The following is a 21562-nucleotide window of genomic DNA, read 5'->3' on the forward strand; positions in this document are numbered from 1 at the left end:
ACTCTCAGTAAATAGCACCAGATTAGAAGAAGCAGAGGAGAGAATTAGCAATGTGGAAGAAAGTACATGTGAAACCAAATAGATAGTAGAATTGATCAATGAAAAGATAGAAAAAAAAAGCCAGGACATAGGGACCTGAATGACAATGCAAAACACACAAACATATGTATTATAAGCATCCCAGAAGGAGAAGATAAGGTAAAGGGGACAGACGGGGTGTTGCAGGAAATAATGGCTGAAAACATCCCAAATCTACTGAGAGAGATGGATGTACATGTCCAGGAAGTAAGATGCACCCCAAACACCATAAATCCTAACAGGCCCGCCCCAAGACATACACTTGTCAAATTAGCCAATGTTCAAGACAAAGAGAAAATTCTAAAAGCAGCAAGAGAAAAGAAAACCATCACACACAAGGGAGGCTCCATAAGATTAAGTGCTGATTTCTCGTATGAAACCATGGAGGCAAGAAGGCAGTGGTATGATATAGTCAAGGTACTAAAGAAAAAAATTTCCAACCAAGAATACTCTACCCAACTAAACTAGCATTCAAAAATGATGGAGAGTTCAAAATATTCACAGATAAACAAAAACTGAAAGAGTATGCCAACAAGTACTCTGCCCTTCAAGAAATACTAAAGGGAGTTCTGCAGGAAGAAAGAAAAAAACAGGAGAGGCAGAGTTGGAGGAGAGTGTAAGAGCAACAAAAAAGACAAAAAGAGAAGGAAAAAAACAAACAAAATATGACAAACACAAGTCCAATCAAAATATGGCTAACATAAATAATTCCTTAAAAGTAATAACACTGAATGTTAATGGATTAAACTCACCTATCAAAAGATTCAAACTGGGACATTGGATAAGGAAATATGACCCATCTATATGCTGTCTACAAGAAACACATCTTAGACCCAGGGATTCATGGATGTTGAAAGTGAATGGTTGGAAAACAATCTTACAAGCAAACAATAACCAAAAAAAAGGCAGGGGTAGCTATATTAATATCAGACAAAATAGACTTTAAATGTGAAACAATTGTGAGAGACAAAGAAGGATACTACATATTAGTGAAAGGGACAATCTCTCAAGAAAAACAAACAATCATAAATATTTATGCTCCTAACAAGGGTGCCTCCAAATATTTGAGGCAAACCCTGGAAAAAATAAGTGAAAGAATATATGCCTCTACAATTATAGTGGGAGATTTTAATACACTACTATCAACTTTGGACAGAAAATCTCAAAAGAGAATCACTAAAGAAACAAAATATTTGAACAGTATATTAGAGGAGCTGGATCTAATAGACATATACAGATGATTACACCTGAATGCAGCAGGATATACATTTTTCTCAAGTGCACATGGATCATTCTCCAAGATAGACCATGTGCTAGGCCACAAAGAAAGGCTTAAAGAATTCAGAAAGATAGAAATCATACAAAATAATATCTCTGACCACAGTGGAGTGAAGCTGGAAATCTTCAAGGGCCAGAAGCCCAGATTTCACACCAAGATATGGAAATTAAATGGCACACTCTTAGAAGAACAGTGGGTCAAATGGAAATCTCAACAGAAATTAATAACTATCTTGAAACTGATGATAATGATAACACAACATACCAAAACTTATGGGATGCAGCAAAAGCAGTACTGAGAGGGAAATTTATAGCCGTAAAGTCATACATCAAAAAAGAAGAAAGAGCCAAAAGTGAAGAAATAACTGCACATTTGGAGGAATTAGTAAAAAAAAAAAAAAAAAAAAAAGTATCCCCACAGGAAGAAGAAAGAAAGAAAGAACAAAGATAAGAGCAGAACTAAATGAAATAGGATATAAGAAAGCACTTGAAAAGATAAACAAGACCAAGAGCTGGTTCTTTGAGAAGATCAATAAAATTGAAAAACCCTGAGCAAGACTAACAAAGAAAAAAAGAGAGAAGATTCAAATACACAAAATAAGAAATGAGAAAGGAGATATCATCACTGACCCCACAGAAATAAAGACTATTGTAAGAGGATATTTTGAAAAACTATATTCCAACAAAAATGACAATTCAGAGGAAATGGACAAATTCCTAGGAACACATAAGCAGCCTATATTGATGAAAGAAGAAATTGACAATCTCAACAAACCAATCACAAGTAAAGAGATAGAATCAGTCATTAAAAACCTCCCAAATAAGAAGAGCCCAGGGCCAGACAGCTTCACAGGTGAATTCTACAAAACATTCTGGAAAGAACTAACACCAATCTTGCTGAAACTCTTCCAAAAATCGAAACAGAAGGAACATTACCTAACTCATTCTATGATGCCAACATTGTCCTAGTACCAAAGCCAAACAAAGACACCACAAGAAAGGAAAATTACAGACCAGTTTCTCTAATGAACCTAGACATGAAAATCCTCAACAAAATACTTACTAACCATATTCAACAACACATTAAATGAATTATACACCATGACCAAGTGGCATTCATTCTGGGTATGCAAGGCTGGTTCAACATAAGAAAATCAATCAACACAATACACCATATAAACAGATTGAAGAAAAAAATCACATGATTATATCTACAGATGCAGAAAAATCATTTGACAAAACACAGCAAATTTTCTTGATAAAAACACTGCAAAAGATTGGAATACGAGGAAATTTTTTGAACATGATAAAGGGCATATATTAAAAACCCACAGCCTACATCATTTACAATGATGAAATCCTTAAAATCCTTCCCTCTAAGATCAGGCACAAGACAAGGATGCCCACTCTCTCCGCTTCTATTTAACATTGCCTTAGAAATATTTGCTTGAGCACTGACACAAGGACCAGATATAAAACGCATGTGAATTGGAAAGGAAGAAGTCAAAATTTCATTATTTGCAGAAAACATGATCCTAAACATAGAAAACCCTGAGAGATCTACAACAAAGCTTCTAGAACTCATAAATGAGTTTAGTAAAGTCACAGGTTATAAAATCAATGCACAAAAATCAGTAGTGCTTCTGTACAGCAATAATGAACAAGCTCAGGAGGAAATCAAGAAACAAATACCATTTACAACAGTCAATAAAAAAATCAAATACCTAGGAATAAATTTAACTAAAGATGTAAAAAACTTATACACAGAGAACTACACAATACTGTTCAAGGAATTCAAAGAAGACCTAAATAAATGGGAGAATATTCCCTGTTCATGGATAGGAAGACTAAATATTATTAAGATGTCTATCCTACCAAAACTGATCTACACATTCAAAGCAATCCCAATAAAAATCAGCACAACATTCCTTATGGAACTAGAAATACTAGCTATGAAATTTATTTGGAAAGGAAAGAGGCCCCGAATAACCAACGACATATTGAAAAAGAAAAAGGAAATTGGAGGAATCACACTACCTGACTTCAAAACGTACTACAAAGCTACAGTAGTGAAAACAGCATAGTATTGGCACAAGGAGAGACACACATACCAATGGAACAGAATTGAGAGTTCTGATATAGATCCTCATATATATAGTCATATAATATTCGATAAAGCCACCAAACACTCTCAAATGGGAGAGAATGGCCTATTCAACAAATGACGCCTGGAGAACTGGATATCCATATGTAAAAGAATGAAAGAGGATTACCATCTCACACTTTATACAAAAATCAACTCAAGATGGATCAAAGACCTAAACATAAGAGCCAAGACCATAAAGACTTTGGAATGGAGTGTAGGGAAGCATATAGAAGGCCTTGTAATAGGAAATGGCTTCATGAACTTCATACCAAAAGCACGAGCAGTGAAAGAACAAATAGATAAATGGGACCTCCTCAAAATTAAAGTCTTCTGCACCTCAAAGGAGTTTGTCAAGAAAGCAAAAAGAGAGTCTACACAATGGGAGAAAATATTTGGTAACCATATATGGCTAGGAGACTTATAACTTGCATATATAAAGAACACCTATATCTTGAAAAGAAAAAGATAAACAACCAATTTAAAAATGGGAAAAAACATTTAAACAGACACTTCTCCAAAGAAGAAATACAAATGGCTAAAAATCACATGAAAAAAAGCTCCAAATCTCTAGCTATAAGGGAAATGCAAATCAAAACAACTTGATATTCCATCTTACTCCCACAAGATTGGTAGCTATGAAAAAAACAGAAGACTACAAATGCTGGAGAGGATGTGGAAGAATGGGAACACTCATCCACTGCTGGTGGGAATGCAGAAGGATCCAACCATTCTGGAGGACAGTTTGGCAGTTTCTCAAAAAACTAGCCATAGATTTGCCATACAACCCAGCAATTCCACTGCTGGGTATATACCCAGTAGAACTGAAAACAAGGACATAAACCAATATATGCACACCAGTGTTCATAGCAGCATTGTTCACTATCGCCAAAAGTTGGAATCAACCCAAATGCTCACCAACAGATGAATAGATAAATAAAATGTGGTATATACATACAATGGAATACTACTCAGCTTTAAGAACAAATCCACAACAAACACATGTGATAACATGGATGAATCTTGAGAACCTTATGTGGAGTGAAGCAACCCAGGCATTGAAGGACAAATACTACATGACCTCAATGATATGAAATAAGTAAACCAAGCTGCCTCAGAGAGCTAGAGACTGGATGTTAGGCTTACAGGAAATTGGGGGTAGAGGAAGGATGTAAGCTGACACCTACATGGGTGAAATCTAGGATAAGCTGGAGATAAGTATTTGTACAAGGAACGGATAAAATGGGGGCATACGGTTTCCTTTGGGTGGGGCTTTGCAGGCTTGAGGGGGTTAGGGATGGGAGGATGGGTAATATTGCCCAAGAAATTGGGGGGAGGGTGGGGCAGCATACAAACATAGGAGATTGTCAGGTATTTGGTTGAGAGTATAATGCTGAGAAAACCTTTTCAAAAATATAATAAGGAAAGTTACCTGCTTAAGATGCTAAAAGGGGATATTCTGAAGCAGGACAGGCTCCTAGGGAATATGCGAATGCTCCTTTTGCCATAGTGGGGTATATGATTGGATAGAGACCCATATAATGAGAGTGAAGATATCCCCACATCCTGGGGAGGACTGATGTCATCAAACAGAGGGAACTGTATCTCTCAAGAGAAATGGTGACTCCCAGGGCATTAGGGGAGTTGAACATGTCAAGCCCTCAATATTGTTGCAAGTATCTCTGAACATGGCCCTTCAAGCAATGAAGATTGACTGTCACTGTGGGCCCTAAGGGGAGGGGGAAAGAGGTATTGAATAGATGGGACCAAGGTAACTGTGTGGGCAATAGAAGTGTTCCACAACAGTACGCAAGGATGGATATAAGACATGTAAAATTACATCAAAAATATATAGGGGCTGATATGCTAAAATGTAAATCATAATGTAAAACATAAGAGAACTAAAATTTTAGAAAATTGTATAGTCAAATATATAAACCACAATGTAAACCCAAATGTTACCTTGTTTCAAAGCTATTGTCTCAATATATGTACATCAGTTTCAGTAAATATAGTATAAATATGTAAAAAGATTATTGCTGTGGAAGAGAAAAGGTTTTATGTTAGATATGTGGGAGTACTGTATATGTATATATGAATTACTGTAATCTAAAACTTTTGTGAAGATAAGCTTAATAATTAGAAAAAAAGAAAAGAAAAAGATATGACGTAGACACTGAAGAAAAGACGGAAAAGCTGAGTTGCATACAGGGCAACACTTATTGCAGTGATGGAAGGCAAAACATCAAAAACAAAGCTTTTGCATTTTTCAATTTTTCGATACCCCAATTTATTTTTACCTTAATTTTTCCAAGTTAATATGTATTCTATATCTAACCTTTAAAATCATTGCTATATTCCATTTTATTAATAAGAGAACCTGGCAATATATTGGGCTTCACTTTTCAGGAATTTTGAGATCACAGAGAGGTTCAAAAATGGCAGTGAAGGAATGCTGGTGTGGGATGTTATTGACAGGGGACACATGGTTGGCAGGGAGTTCTATAGGACATATATCTAGGGTAGATAAAAATGTTTGGATATTTTCATAGTGGTTACAATTAAAAACAACAACTGAGGGAGTGCTGAGTTCATAGCCAGGGGAGCTCTATCACAGTCCCTAAAGGAACAGCAACAACCCCCAAGTGCAACAGCAAAGACAAAAAAAGAAGGAAGGTCCAACAATGAGCCCTTGATACTAATGACTATGCTTGTAAGCCTGTGCACCTGAAATAAGAACAAGGCCTAGAGCTGCAGGGTGCCTAAGAGTTACCTCCTGAGAGCCTCCGTGTTGCTCAAATGTGACCAGTCTCGAAGCCACACTCAGCATGTAAAGGCGTTGCCTTCCCTTCCAGCATGGGACATGACTCCCGGGGATGAGCCTCCGTGGCGCCAATGGATTACTACCAAGTACCAGCTGATGATGTAACTAGAAAATGACCTTGAATAAAAGGGTCAACTTGGACCAGCAGAATATCTCAGTCTACATATAATACCAGGACTTAAAAATGCTTTTTGACCTGAATAAAAGGGGGAAATGGAAAGGACAAATGAGTTTATATGGCTATGAGTCTCCAAAAAAAAGCTGGGCAGTTATCAGAGGGGTTGTCCTTATGCACACCTCAGCAGAGTCCCAGAGACAGATAGATACAACCCGGGTATTGTTTATTCGGAGGACTACAGAGACCCACAGGTTCTATGGCCATGGCAGATGGAGTTCAGTGCCATGTCAGTTGGCCCTTCTTTGAAGTTAGTGTTTCTGTTTGATGGAGCTGGACTCAGATGTGATCTTTTTTCACAAGCCTCCCCTGTTACATTTAACAGAACTGTAGTTGGTGCTGGGGTTTAATATATACCCAGAGGATCTGAATCTCTGGACTGACCATATGATAACCAGTCCCTGAGCCTCAACAAAACTTCAGTTTCTACACTCTGGTTTATTGGACTTACCTCACTCAGCCAACATGGAGTTGAAGAAGGTCAGCCACCATACCATGGAGCCTACAACTGAAAGCAGGAGGATTGCATCCAGCATCCATGTGGACTCTAAACCCCCTCTTGATACAGATGTCGAGTGGACACAACCAATCCAAGGTCCACAGGATGGAGGAATAGAATATGGATTAGAATGGACTTATTGATAATCTATTCATGAACTATTGTGATTAGTAAATGAAGAAAATGTGGCATTGGTGTGGAGAAAGTGGCCATGGTGGCTGCTGGGTGTGGGGAATGGGAGGAAGAGATGAGATGTGGAGGCATTTTCAGGACTTGGAGTTGTCCTGGGTGCTGCTGGAGGGACAATTACCAGACATTGTATGTCCTCCCATGGCCCACTGGATGGAACATGGGAGAGTGTGGGCTATGATGTGGACCATTGACCATGAGGTGCAGTGGTGCTCAGAAATGTATTCACCAAATGCAATAAATGTCTCAAGATGATGGAGGAGATTTTTGCTATGGGGGGAGGAGTGCGGTGAGGGTTTGTGTGGTATATGGGGACCTCATATTTTCTGAATGTAATAAATAAATAAATAAATAAAATCTACACAGCATTTTTTTAATGAACTAGAAAAACTAACTATGAAATTTATTTGGAAAGGAAAGAGGCTCCAAATAGCCGAAGACATATTGAAAAAGAGAAATGAAACTGAAGGAATCACATCATCAGACTTCAAAACATGCTACAAAATTACAGTGGTGAAAACAGCATGGTACTGGCCCAAGGACAGACACACTGACCAATGGAACTGAATTGAGAGTTCTGATATAGATCCTCATATATACACTCATCTGATATTCGACAAGGCCACCAAGCCTACTCAACCGGGAGAGAATGACCTCTACAACAAATGGTGTCTAGAGAATTGGATATCAATATGCAAAAGAAGGAAAGAGGATTACCATCTCACACCTTATCCAAAAATTAACTCAAGATGGATCAAAGACCTAAATGTAAGAGCCAAGACCCTAAAGACCTTGGAAAACAGTGTAGGGAAGCATCTACAGGACCATGTAATAGGAAATGACTTCATGAACTTTACACCCAAAGCACAAGCTGCAAAAGAACAAATAGATACCTCAAAATAAAGCCTTTTATACCTCAAAGGATTTTGTCAAGAAAGTGAAAAGAGAACCTACCCAATGGGAGAAAATATTTGGTAACCATATATCTGATAGGAGACTTATATCCTGCATATATAAAGAACTCCTACATCTTGAAAATAAAAAGACAAAAAACCCATTTAAAAAATATGAAAAAGATTTGACCAGATGCTTCTCCACAGAAAAAATCCAAATGTCTAAAAAGCACATGAAAAAAGGCCCAAAATCACTACCTGTTAGGGAAATGCAAACTAAATCTACAATGAGATACCATCTTACTCCCATAAGACTGGCAGCTATCAAAAAAAGCAGAAGACTACAAGTGCTGGAGAGGATATGGAGGAATCGAAACACTTATCCACTGCTGGTGGGAATGCAGAAGGATCCAGTCATTCTGGAGGACAGTTTGGCAGTTTCTCAAAAAGTTAGCTATAGATTGCCATATGACCCAGCAATTCCACTCCTGCGTACATACCCAGAAGAACTGAAAATAAGGACACAAACCAATATATGCACACCAATGTTCATAGCAGCATTATTCACTATTGCCAAAAATTGGAATCAACCCAAATACCCATCAACAGATGAATAGATAAATAAAATGTGGTATATACATACAATGGAATACTACTCAGCTATAAAAAGGAACACAGTACAAACACATGTGATAACATGGATGAATCTTGAGGACCTTATGTTGAGTGAAGCAAGCCAAGCATTGAAGGACAAATACTACATGAACTCCTTGATATGAAACAAGAAAAGCAAGCTGTCTCAAAGAGCTAAAACCTGGAAGAGAGGCTTAAAGGAATTTGGCGGGGGAGAGGAACACTGACGCCCACGTGGGTGAAGTCTATGATAAGCTGGAGGTAAGTATCTGTACAGGGAAGGTATAAATTGAGGACATAGGGATACCTTTGGGTGGGACTTTGTGGGCTTGAGGGGCCTAGGGTTGGGAGGGTGGGGCGGGGGGAAACAGTTGAATACGGGAGAATGTCAGGATATGGTTGAAAATATAATGTTGAGAAAACTATTTAGAAAATATAATAAGGAAGGATTACATGTTTAAGGTGATGGGGGGGGTGTCTGGTACAGGGGCAAGCTTCTAAGGAGTGTGTGAGTGCTCATTTTGTCATACTGTGTTATGTCATTGGGTGGAGACACATACAATAAATGTGAAGGTGTACGCACAACCTAGGGAGACCTAATGTTCCCAAATAGAGTGAATTGTGTCTCTCAAGAGAATCAGTGGCTCCCAATTGGATAAGACAGTCTAGTATGTCAAGCCGTCAGCATTGTTGCAGTGTCTATAAATCTGGTCCTGCAAGTACTGAAGATTGATTGTCACTGTGGGCCCTGATGGGATGGGGAGAGAGCTATAGAATAGATGGAAGCAGGACAACTGAGCGGCTATGGAAGTGCTCCACAAAATCATGCAATAATGGATATAGAACATGTTAACTTACACCAAAAGTGTATAAAAGTTTATAAGCTAAAATGTAAACCATAATGAAAAACATAATGAAACTAAAAATTTAGAAATTCGTACAGTCTAAATTATAAACCATAATGTAAATCAAAATGGAGCCATGTTTGATACCTATGTTTCAAGACTGTACATCAGCTACAGCAAATATAACATGAACATGTGAAAAGACAATTGCTGGGGAAAAGGGAAAAGTGTTTGATGTTGGATATACAGGAGTCCCCTATATTGTGTATGTTAATTACTGTGATCTAAAAAATTTTGAAAACAAATTAAAAATTAGAAGGAAAAAAAAGGATGCTGCCACTGAGGAAGAAACGAAAGAAAGTGTCTTGCCACTGTACATACAGGGCAACACCTATTACAGTAATGAAAGGCAAAACATTAGAAATAAAGCTTATAATATTTTTCATTTTGCTAATACACCAATTTATTTTTACTTTATTTTAGTATTTCTAAATTATTATGTATTCTATTTCTAAACTTTAAACCCATCACTATATTTCAACTTTCTATTAATTGAATTTAGCAATATATTAGGTTTCATTGTTGAAGAAATTTTGGACCACAGAGAGTTTCAACTATGCAACGGGAGGAATACCAGTCTGGGGTGTTGTTGAGGAGGGACGCATGGGTGGAGGAGAGTTCTCCAGGTCATGTATATAGGGGACATAAAAATGTACTGATATACATTGGGAAATTTTATAGTAGTTACAGTTACAAATGTCAACAGAGAGTGTGCTGAATTCCTACCCAGGGGAGCTCTGTCACATTCCCCAATGGAACAAAAATAATCCCCCAAGGGCAACGGCAAAGACCAGTAAGGAAGGATGGTCCAATAATGAGCCCTTGATACTGATGACTATGCTTATGAGCCTGTGTGCATGAAATATGAACTAGGCCTAGAGCTGTAGGGTGCCTAAGAGTTACCTCCTGAGAGCCTCCATGTTACTCAAATGTGGCCATCTCTAAGCAAAATTCGGCACGTAAATGCATTACCTTCCCCCTAGCATGGGTCATGATTCCTGGGGATGAGTCTCTCTGGCACGGAGGGATTACTACCAATCATTAACTTGTGATGCAACTAGAAAGAGACCTTGAATTAAAGGGTCAACTCAGACCAGCAGAATATCTCAGCCTACGTGTTGGATCGAATGTTAAAAACTGCTTTTTGACCATGAATAAAAGGGGGAAATGGCAAAGACAAATGAGTTTATATGGCTAAGAGTCTTCTAAAAAGAGTCAGAAGGTCATTAGAGGGGTCGTGCTTATGCACACCTCAGCAGGACCCAACCCAGAGCCAAAGTAGGTAGAACCCTAGTTGCTGGTTCTCCTGAAGGCTGTGGAGATCCACAGGGTATATGGGCATGGCAGATGGATTTGGAATTCTGTGCCATGTCAGAGGGCCCTGCTTTGGAATTTGTGCTCCGGAGTATGATGGAGCTGGAGTCAGATGTGACCTTTCTAAACATGCCTCTTCTGTCCCTTTTACTGAACCTGTGATTGGCACTAGGGATGGTACACACTCAGGGGACTTGAATCTCTGGACTGCCCATGTGCCAGCTGAGCCCTGAGCCTCAACAGAGTTGCAACTCCTACTCTCTGCTTTGTTGGACTTACACAGGTCAGCTAACACAGAGGTGAAGATGGTCAACCACCATACCAGGGAATCAAGAGTGCCTACAACTGCAAGCAGAGGAATCGTATCCATCATCCACATGGAATGTAAGCCCTCCCTCTTGATCTAGTGGTAGAGAGGACATCACCATCTGAGGGTCCACAGAATGGAGGAATAGAATATGCATTAGAGTGGGATTACTGATATTCTACTATAAGACTATTGTGACTACAAATGGAAGAAATTATAGCATTGAGGTTGAGAAAGTGGCCACGGTCATTGCCGAAAGCAGGGAGAGGGAAGAAGAGATGTGATGTGTGGGCATTTTTAGGACTTTGAGTGATATTGCAGGGTCAGATGCTGGGTTTTGTATATCCTGCATTAACCGGCTGAATGTATTGTGGGAGAGTGTGAACTACAGGGTAAAGTATTATCAGTGTGGTGCAGCAGTGCTCCAAAATGTTCACCAAGTGCAATGAGTGTGCCACAATGATGGGGGAGGATGTTGGTTTTAGTCGAGTGTGGTGGGGGGTGGGGATATACAGGAACCTCTTATGTTTTTTAATGTAAGATTTTTTTGTGATGTTGTGATGTTCAAAGAAACACAATTTATAAAAATGATTGGGTGGGGAAGTGGGGAGTGGGTTATACGGAAACATCTTATGTTTTTTTATGTTTCTCTATATTTCTTAATGTAGTGTTCTTTGTGATCTATTACCTTTAATTTTAAAAAGTGGAAGAAAAATAAAAAATAAATTTTTTTTAATTTTTAAAAAAGAATGTTTGTAGTACTGAAAAATAGTCATGCTGAGAGAGTTCCATTAAGGGTCTATACAAAAGTATTTCCCACATTCATTTTGCAAGGGCTATAAAGCTCCTCCTGGACTAGATTACTTTATGCAATACTTACACAGTTTTCTACTGGATGAACACTCAATGTACACATGGAAAAAAATTCCATTCATCTTTTGTTCTCTTTAAATTTGACATATTCAAATAAACTCTACTGTTTGAACTATATTATCAGTACATCTACTGGGTAATGGAAGGAAATGACTCAAGGTGTAAAATTCTTTCTCAAATAATAGTAATGACCATCTTCTGTTTTATGTTTTAAAGAGTTTAGAAAACATTTTCCCACAGTTTATTTAGTTTCATTCTCATACAACACTGTGGGTGAATATGTAGCATTCCTTTTGTGTATATACCTGAAGTGAAAAATTGGCTTGAACATGGTAATATGTGTGGACAAAATAAAAGAAACTTCAATTATATCTTGTTTAATACTCAAATAGCTCTCTTATATAGCTTTCTCTATGGACAAAGTGAGAACTGAGGGTGTTATCTTCAGAATATTAAGAAATTTTACAAAGTCACAGAGTTGATAAGGAAAGCTGTAATGTGATCATAGATCTGTCAAAGCTTTAATCCCTGCCAAATCCCACTGCCTGGGGTGAGACTTGGAAAAATTAGCAGATTTTATTTTGAAGTAAAGCCACAAAATGTGAATATAGCAGTGGTTAGAAACCATCATATATGTGTGAATAAAAGTTGTATGAAAAAGCACAATTCAGTGAACAGTTACTCAATGGATAGTATCATGTCTTTTCCACATAAAATCACACTTCACAAATGCACACATAGGGAAGTGGATGTGGCTCAGCTGGTATAGCATCTGCCTACCATATAGGGGGTCCAGAGTTCGAAACCAGGGCCTGCTGACCTGTGTGGTGAGCTGGCCCACATGCATGCTGCCACAGTCAAGGAGTGCCGTGCCATGCAGGGGCACCCCCCAACTAGGGGAGTCTACACGCAAGGACTGTGTCCCACAAGGGAAACACACAGCATGAAAAGAGCACAGCCTGCAAAGGAACACACAGCGAATGGACACAAGACAGACAATGGGAGGTGGGGGGGAGGGGAGAGAAATGAAATAAAAAATGAATCTTTAAAAAATAATTTTAAAAATGCACACACACAAACACAAAATAGACATACACCTTCGAGGTGTAGAATATATCTTCTCTCTTCACAGTGCCATCTGCAATCTTACTTCGCATGGCTCGTCCAACCTCCTCTTCATTGTTATAACAATAGGCAGAATCAATATGGTGAAACCCAGCATCAATAGCTAATTTGGTGGCTTCCTCTACTTTACTCCTAAGAACCTAGAGAAGCAACAAAGGCAGAAGTTGGAGATCCATTTGATTGACTGGGAGTCATTCTGAAGTAGTGGCTTTCACCAGAATCAATCACTCCCCTGGATTTGTGTTGTTTTTCCATGTAGGTTGATCAACTTGTCCGAGTTTTCCTAGGATTTTCAGGATTAGTATTGAATATTGGTCATGTTATGGACTATGAGTCCTAGGAAATTGGAATTGTTGTTCATTAGCATTGAAGCTCCCCAAGACCAACCTCAGGGTCTGCGATTTGCTGTATTCACAGGACTGAACATTAGTGTATTCACAAGTATGATTTATCACATTGAAAGTGTACACAGCAAAATCAGCAAAGGGAAGTGGTTCATACGGCAAAGTCAGGAGGAACCAGTCACAAAGTTCAAGAGTCCTCTTCCAGTGGACACAGAGAACATGCTTAATTCCTCCAGCATAAAATTTTTTTCTGGTTTTTTTTTGGGGGGTATGGCCTTTTTTGTTTGTTTGTTTTTGTTTTTTTAAGATAAATAGTGCACACAAAATGTTATGTTAAAAACATAAAAGGTTCCCACATACCCCACTCTCCATCCCACACACACACCATACCCCAACCAATCCCCTCACAGTGGGGCACTTTCAATGCATTTGGTAAATACACCCTGGAGACCTGCCACACCACATGAACCTAGTTTACATTGTAGTTCACACTCTACCCCGAACCATCCCGTGGGTTACGGCAGGATAATTAATGTCCTGCATCTGTTCCTGCAGTACTGTTCAGGACAACTCCAAGTACCAAAAATGCCCCATATCACACCTCTTCCTCACTCTACTGCCCTCAGCAAGTCCCGTGGCTACCATCTCCATATCAATTATACCATTTCTTCCATTGCTAGAGTCTCGACAGTTCTATAGTAGAATACCAGCAAGTCTACTCCAATCCTTATTACATTCCTCCATCTTGTGGCCCTGGGATGGCTAATCCTGGAATCTTCCAGTTGCCTAGATTTTGTCCAGGTCTCTTTTCAAGTGGCCTGGACTTAGGATGCCAACTACCTGCTGTACACATAACACACTTAGCCAGTCAGTGTATACTCTCAAAACCTTCAAGAGCGACCTCTGTATCTCTTCCACTTTTTATTTAACCCTGTTTTCTATGGACAGCACCCAAATGAAATGAGGTGATCATTATTTCCAAATCAAGGAGGCCAAGGGTGCCCTGGTCCTGTCCCCCACACTCTGTTTCTGTGCCCCTCCCAGACCCCCGCAATTTCTTAGTTGAGCCTCCTCCGGGCTCCCTGTCCTGTGAAGTCTTGTTGCAGGATGAACCTTTGCAGTGACACACTTAAATGACTCCAGGTGTGAAGGGAACCTGAAGTCCACCTTGAAGCACAGTGAAAGCATCAGGTGAGACAGGAATAAATAATGACAAGAGACACATCTTTATTTTTAAAGTAGTTTATATTAATCTGTAAGAAAAATTCCCAGATTTGAAAAGATAATCCTGAAGAGCTCACCTGGGCTCATGTGTCTTCCAAACATGTTTTGGGTATTCCTCTCAGTGAGTAGTTTCACCACATCATGGAGAAACCACCCCATTGTGCTGGCTCCAATAGCTAGAAAAGGTTTCAGTGTATAGTGCATGAAAATTTCCATCCACAGGTTCAGGTGAGTAAGAAATAAACAGTTCTTCATTTTCTTGAAATCACTTTTACTTTTCCACCTTGATCATGTTTGGGGAATGTTAGTCGTTGCTCCAGGGAACAAACGAGGTTCTGTCTTGCAGATTGCAATGTGTAAATGGGGATATTGAAGAGCCTCTGATGTAAAATCATCACATCATTGTGCGAAAGTGTTAAGGATGGAAGTATGGGAAACTGTAACCAACAGAAGGTTCTTTTCTTGTTTTCCAGTCCGTGGGGATTTTCTATCAGTCTCTGATCTCTCAATGTCTAGAGCTTGTCCAAACTCAACACAATAATATTGGCATTTCCAGCATAAACAGGCCAGGAGAGCGACCACTGAGTTGTAAAGATTCATGTGCCTGCTCTTACTTGGTCACAGGTGTTTGAGGTTACTCTTGTGTAATTTTTGGCTGTACTTTTTATCTCATCCTCTCTATCATGAGATAAGCCTGATTTCACAGCATAGACAACAAGAGTTGTCAGATCACAGTAAGGCCACTTGTCACTCCCCACCCAAAACCGACAATCTTCAGGGACATTAGCAAGGTAGCGCTGGTGGTACTGTCGCCAAATTGTGGGGGAACACGATTAGCTCACTGATGACATTGCACACAGTGGGCTGCACTGCAGCTGAGGAACCCTGGGCTAAGTGCTTCCTGGCACGATGTGAAAGGACATCCAGAGATACTCATGACCATGGCAGACGGACTGGCTCAAAGCCTGTAGCCTTCTCTATGTCATTTGCTCAGGTTTAATGGGAAATTTGTGCCTCATCATAAAAATTGAGGGGCCAGAATCTTATGTGCCAATAATATATACTGCAGAAAATGGGGAAAAGAGAATTTTGGCCTTCCTTCTCATTCAAGAAGTAGTTAAAATCACAACCTTTTCCCTTCTTGTGTTTGTTAATTTCATAAGTCACTTTGACTACCTTTCAATTCTCAGTTGTTTGGTCAAACAAACTCTGGACTGACTGTTAATGTGAGGCTATTTCGCAGATGAATTTATATCTAAAGTAAATTAATGGCATCTTCAACTGTATACATCAATAATTAACAGAAGACAGTGGCCATATTCAATCAGTTGAATGTCTTAAAGTCATCGGTGAGGTTTCACAATCTGTAAGGAATAAAATGAATCTCTTTTGCAGGCAGCCAAATTTGCCTGGGGAATTAAACTTCACATTTTCTGAAGTTTCCCAATTGCCTCCTGCACTACAGAGTTTGCAGTTGCCAATGTCCACAGTTAATGAGCCAATTCCTACAATAAATGTCTAATATATAGTACTTATATATATATATATATGTATAGAGATGTCTCTATATATGTGTGTATATATATCCTATCAATATTTTGGCTTGGAATCCAGGATCAATGTAGATTTTGCTCTTGAGAGTGGATTGCTGCTATTACCAAAACCTAAAATTGTGGAAGTGGTTTTGGATTTGGGTAAGAAATAATGGTTAGAAGAATTTTAGGTGCTAAGAAAAAAACCTAGATTGCTTTGAAGAAATGATTGGTAGAAATATGGATAAAGGTGTTTCTGGTGTAAGCATAGCAGGAAATGATGAATGTACTGTTGAATAGTGGAGGAAATATGATCCTTGCTGTGAAGTGGCAGAGAACACAGAAAAATGGAAGGCAGAACTTGGAAGTGATGAACTTGGATACTTATATGAGGAGATTTCCATGCCAAGGGTAAGCTGAGGTCTGGTAATGCCATGAAGATCATAGTAAAATGCAAGAAGAGAGAGAAAAAGTGAGAACTGAACTCTATTGCACAAAGCAACTAGTAAATGATTATTTGCAAATTTCTCAGCCTATCCAGAGAGTGTGCTCTGAGACTAGGGACCAAGAGGCTGTGTCAGGGACCTCCTGAGCTCCAAAGAGGTGAAATCCCAGGAAACCAGATTCCTGATAATGTTTAAATGAAGAACCATTTCCTAAGGGGGTGTGACCAAACATGGGCCAGGTCAGTCATTTCAGATGAAGCCAGGAGTGAAAATGCAGTATCCAGGAAAGATCTGTGGAAAATCCTTTACCTGATGGTTTGGACTCCCTTGAACTAAATGCAAAGCTGTGAATATTTGTGTGAAATTTCTATGCAAAGAGACATTTAAAGCATGGACTGGCAGGGACAAAGAGGGGATGGACTGAAGGACGATGATGTTAGGGCAGAATCTTGGATGCAGGATGTCTGGATAGAAAACATCCCCTTGGGCCAAGAAAGAGGATCCAGCCATGCATGTGAACAGAGTCGGTCGATCCCTGTGCTTGGAGGGGGCACACATTGGTTCCTGCCCTAATATGTGGGAGAGTTTGTCAAAAGCCCACCACTCAGAGAGTGTGGGTTCTATGCCCAGATATTCAGAGATAGTTCATATTTCCAAGCCCCAGTACTTGAAAAGAGTGGGGACAACACCCCAGTTTTGGGGGAGAGCAAGAGAACACTCCAGTGCTCAGAGAGGGTGTGGTATAAGCTTGAGCATTCAGGTAGAGCATGGCCTCTGCACCAGCACTTAGAAAGGATGGAGCTGCCGTTCTAGCAGACCCACAGGATAAAGCATTGATCCACACATGATTCTCGTACCTTTAGATCTAATGGAGTTTGTCCCTATGGCTTTCAGATGTCTTGGGGACCCATGATCCCTGTTTTCCTTCCATGTCTTCCTTCTGGAATTGGAATGTCTATCCTATGCATGTCCCAACATTGCATTTTGTTTTCTAAGTTTCACAAGACCATAGATTGAGAGGAATTTTACCCCAGGAGGGATCATGACCATAACTGATTTTGAGAAAACTTTGTACTTAGAATTGTTGTAAAGTGGCTTATGGTTTTGGGGATGATCTGATGGAATTAATGCATTTTACACGTGGTAAAACAAGTCTTTTGAGGGTCCAGGGTGTGGACAGTTGTTCCGTGAGTTGTACTTCGGAGAAACTTGGTCTCAATCTTAATCCACATTCCTGTGATTGTGAACCCATTATAAAAAAGACCTCAAGAAAGTGTTATTTTTAATTAATGTGTGTCACCACTGAATGACAATAAGTTTTAATTCTGATTACTGAAGACACAAAAGCAAGGAGAGGACCTCCCTTCATGATGAGAGAGAGAGAAGAGGAACCTAATAAATGTTGGCCAGACCCATGGTTATCTACCATGGAGGAAGCAAGTTTTCAACCCTTGAAACCATTAGCCAATAAATTCCTGCTTTCTTCAAAACATATGTATGTAAGTCTATATCTGTTTCCCAACCTGTCTTATAAGCATAACACTTAAATGTACACAACACTACTTAGGTTACAGAATATCAAGAAAACTGGTGAACACCACACAAGAAATTTGCATTCTCTTCTTGAGAAAGGGTAAGTGTGTTTCTGGCTGTGCACAGGATAGGTGTATCATGTTCAACACAAGTATGATTTTGTGATGAACTTTATTTGGAGATTATTTGTGGCAAAAGGAGATGTATGTGGTACAAAGTTAACAAGGGGTGGAATGTAAGTGTTAGTCTTTTTGTCATCTTCAATCAAGCCCTAAATTAGTTGGTGTTCTGAGGCCTTTTGTGAATGTGGTTAACTTCTACACTCCACTGACTTTAAGTACAGGAGATTATCAGCTATAGTGTCATGGGCCTTATCCCATCAGTTGCAAAGTTTTAAGAGTAAACATGGGGTTTCCCTGAATTGAAAGGCCTGACATTAAGAAGCAATATAAGTGGTGTTTTGACATCTGGAAAAATGTGTGTTGCGTTTGAAGTGTGTGTGTGTATTGCTCAAATACTAAATTGCAATCCCCTATCTACTGTGCTTAAAAGGATATGGCCCCTCCCTTGGACAATCTACCCTCCTTATCATGGTACCTGGCACACTGCCTGCCTATACTCAGAGGTGGGACTCAGGTTCCTATTAGCTCATGGGTTTTTCAAAAAAAAGGCAATCGCATCTTCTCATAGGAACCTGGATTCACACCTACCATCTGTTATCACAGCTCTACTCCCATAGGCACTGCTTGTTCAGTCTGGTCCCAAGTAAAGTCTCCATGTGACCTTGCGTGATGCAGTTTCCTGCTCCCCTAGGCTGTGAGTATATGTGACTACTACACTCCTGCCCATCTCACATGTCCAGTTTTGGGTGTCATGCATTTGACCATTCTTATAACCCTAGGACGGGCATCCTTCTCTCAGAAGCAGAATGAAGAGGAGGCAAATAAGACAATTGGCATCATGAAGAAGATGCTAAAACAAACACCAAGGGCCCATGGTCAGGTTTAGTGAACTGCTCTTTGCTAAATAATTGACTCTTTCATATGGCGAAAAGTTCCCTGGGAAGGAACTGCCAAACGTTGGCTAGACTGGGTTTTAATTCAGACTTTTTCTGTTGTCTCTGTCAGGTAATGGCCTTTCAGATTTTCAGTATAAACTCATTTTTTGTACCCTTTAAACACACTTAACCACCCTTATCAACTACAGGAATGGTACACATCTCCCAAAATCCATGTTCCTAGACTCTAGCCAAGGGCAAGCTTTTCAGTAGACAAGTCTAAGTAGAACAGTCTGCTATGTTAATTCTTCCTGCAATCACTCTAGCTGCATGACAAAACATTTATACATTAGGAGTAAAAATATGCACTCTAATGGTATAGATTTATGGTAGAAATGAATCACATCCTGTAAGGAATTAGTGAAGTAGACATGAACCTGAAAGCCAAAGCCAATTCATTGGGAGAAGATATAATTCTGGAGAAATTGAGGTAAGAATTTGTCTATCAATATTTGAGAAAAACTTTTAAGGGCTTTTGATAATGGACAAAAGAAAAATGAAGCAAACCTTTGCATTCATTTGTTTCTGAGTATTTTTCTTCTTTCTACACATTACAAGGAATTACATTCTAAGCTCCAAATGCAGCTGGTGGTCCACAATGTACTTTTCCTTAGGCTTCCAGCACTTGGAGACTCCCAAGGCTTAAGCCTCAGTGCTGTCCATGGTCTGTCTCTTTCTTCACACCACATTGCATGACTAATAAAACAAGCTCTGCACACTGTTTTTCAGAATGTTTGTTAAAATTTTCTGTCCACATTACAGCTGCAAAAAATGAGACTGAAAGGTTAAATATATTGTCTCTTTTTATGCAGTTAAGTAAATTTTAATGCAAATTTCTGACCTCCATCTACTGATGGATGCCCACTGTCAGGTGAGAGGAGCAACTCTACCTATTTCTTTACACCTAAAGTATATTAATGAGGACAATGAAGACTTGTTCTTATAAGATAGCATTTCCCCTGAAAGATGTCATATTTCCCTTTTAGATTGAGTTCTCTAGGTCCAAAGTGAAAGGAAATGGTACTCAGGCCAGGTTCCCTTCTTTCTTGCCTGGCACTCTGCAAATTACCCTATTCCACAGCAGCATTTCCCTTCCATCATTTATCACACTCTTTCAAGTCCACATCTCCTGACCACACAGAATTCTCTGGACCTAGTGTACTTGGAAGGGGAAAGATTTCTTGAATTAGAAATTGTGCCAAGATTTCCTCATTGCAATCAGTCTCAGAGCAGGTGGCTGACATCAAGATCCCTGATTACTGAGTTTTATTTCTTCTAAACAGCCAACCCAGAATAATGTGTAGGTGACCACAGTATGAGGCCCTGGATCACTGACTGAAGATTGTCCCCCTTCTCCCTTTATCAAGAAATTTACCAGGTGAAACCAAGACGAAATGATCTCCAGAGTCACACACGAACTGGGTTCTATGACAACCCTGCTGGACAAACACCCTTTCTAGGGCTATTTCCATTTCCACTCTTGAACCCAAATCTGAACTTTTACCTCTTTAGGTGCAGCGGTGCCAAATCCCAATATAGGAATGAAGTGACTGTCATGTAGTTTCACCCGATGACCTTTGAGATCCATCACCTCCCACACTTTGGTAGGCACACTTCTTCCCTCTAATTTCACCAGAGTTAGAGACAACAGTAAGCAATGCTCTGACTACCCTGTTCAACTGTTAGCAAATAGTGTCCTGGGAAGAACCATGCGTAAAAGCCACATTTCACGGAGTGAAGTAGAATTGGCATCATTTCATTTGGATTTCTTTTTTCATTAGAAGAGTGTACTTAAGTTTATTAAAGCAACTGATAAATGATTAATTATTTGAGTGACTTGTAATCCTCTTCAAAATATGCAACTCATTCTCCTAAATTGTTTAAGGAGATTTGTTGACCATTTCATAGATTAGAAACTTCAAGATTATAATTAATTTTCTTCATTTTTCTTCCTTCTGAAGTCCCTACTTGGTAACACGTAACTTAAAACATTTAAATATCTTAAAACACATGCACATATCAATGAACAACTAAGGAGCATTTTTCAAAATTTCAATTTCAGTTAAAAATTGAAAGTATTAAATTAAAAGAAAAATTAGCCTTTAACCATTTGATTTGCTTGTATTATTTTTTTCTCCCTTTCTTGTTTTGTAATAAGATTATGTCATTTGTAGTTGGTGCAATAAAACC

At 39.2% G+C, this 21562-nt stretch overlaps 1 protein-coding gene and 1 pseudogene across 1 annotated transcript in view; one reads left to right on the forward strand and one right to left on the reverse strand.

Moving 5' to 3' along the window:
- The window catches only part of LOC101427735 (aldo-keto reductase family 1 member C23-like protein), a 47382-nt pseudogene extending 26422 nt beyond the window's left edge, over nt 1-20960 (reverse strand).
- The window catches only part of LOC101426998 (aldo-keto reductase family 1 member C1), an 87264-nt gene continuing 76844 nt past the window's right edge, over nt 11143-21562 (forward strand). The window contains exon 1 of the mRNA XM_071210090.1: nt 11143-11315. The gene's annotated coding sequence lies outside the window, so the exon portion shown is untranslated. The remainder of the gene's footprint in view (nt 11316-21562) is intronic.

The sequence above is a fragment of the Dasypus novemcinctus genome, chromosome 20 (genome assembly GCF_030445035.2).
Source record: "Dasypus novemcinctus isolate mDasNov1 chromosome 20, mDasNov1.1.hap2, whole genome shotgun sequence".
NCBI lineage: Eukaryota > Metazoa > Chordata > Mammalia > Cingulata > Dasypodidae > Dasypus > Dasypus novemcinctus.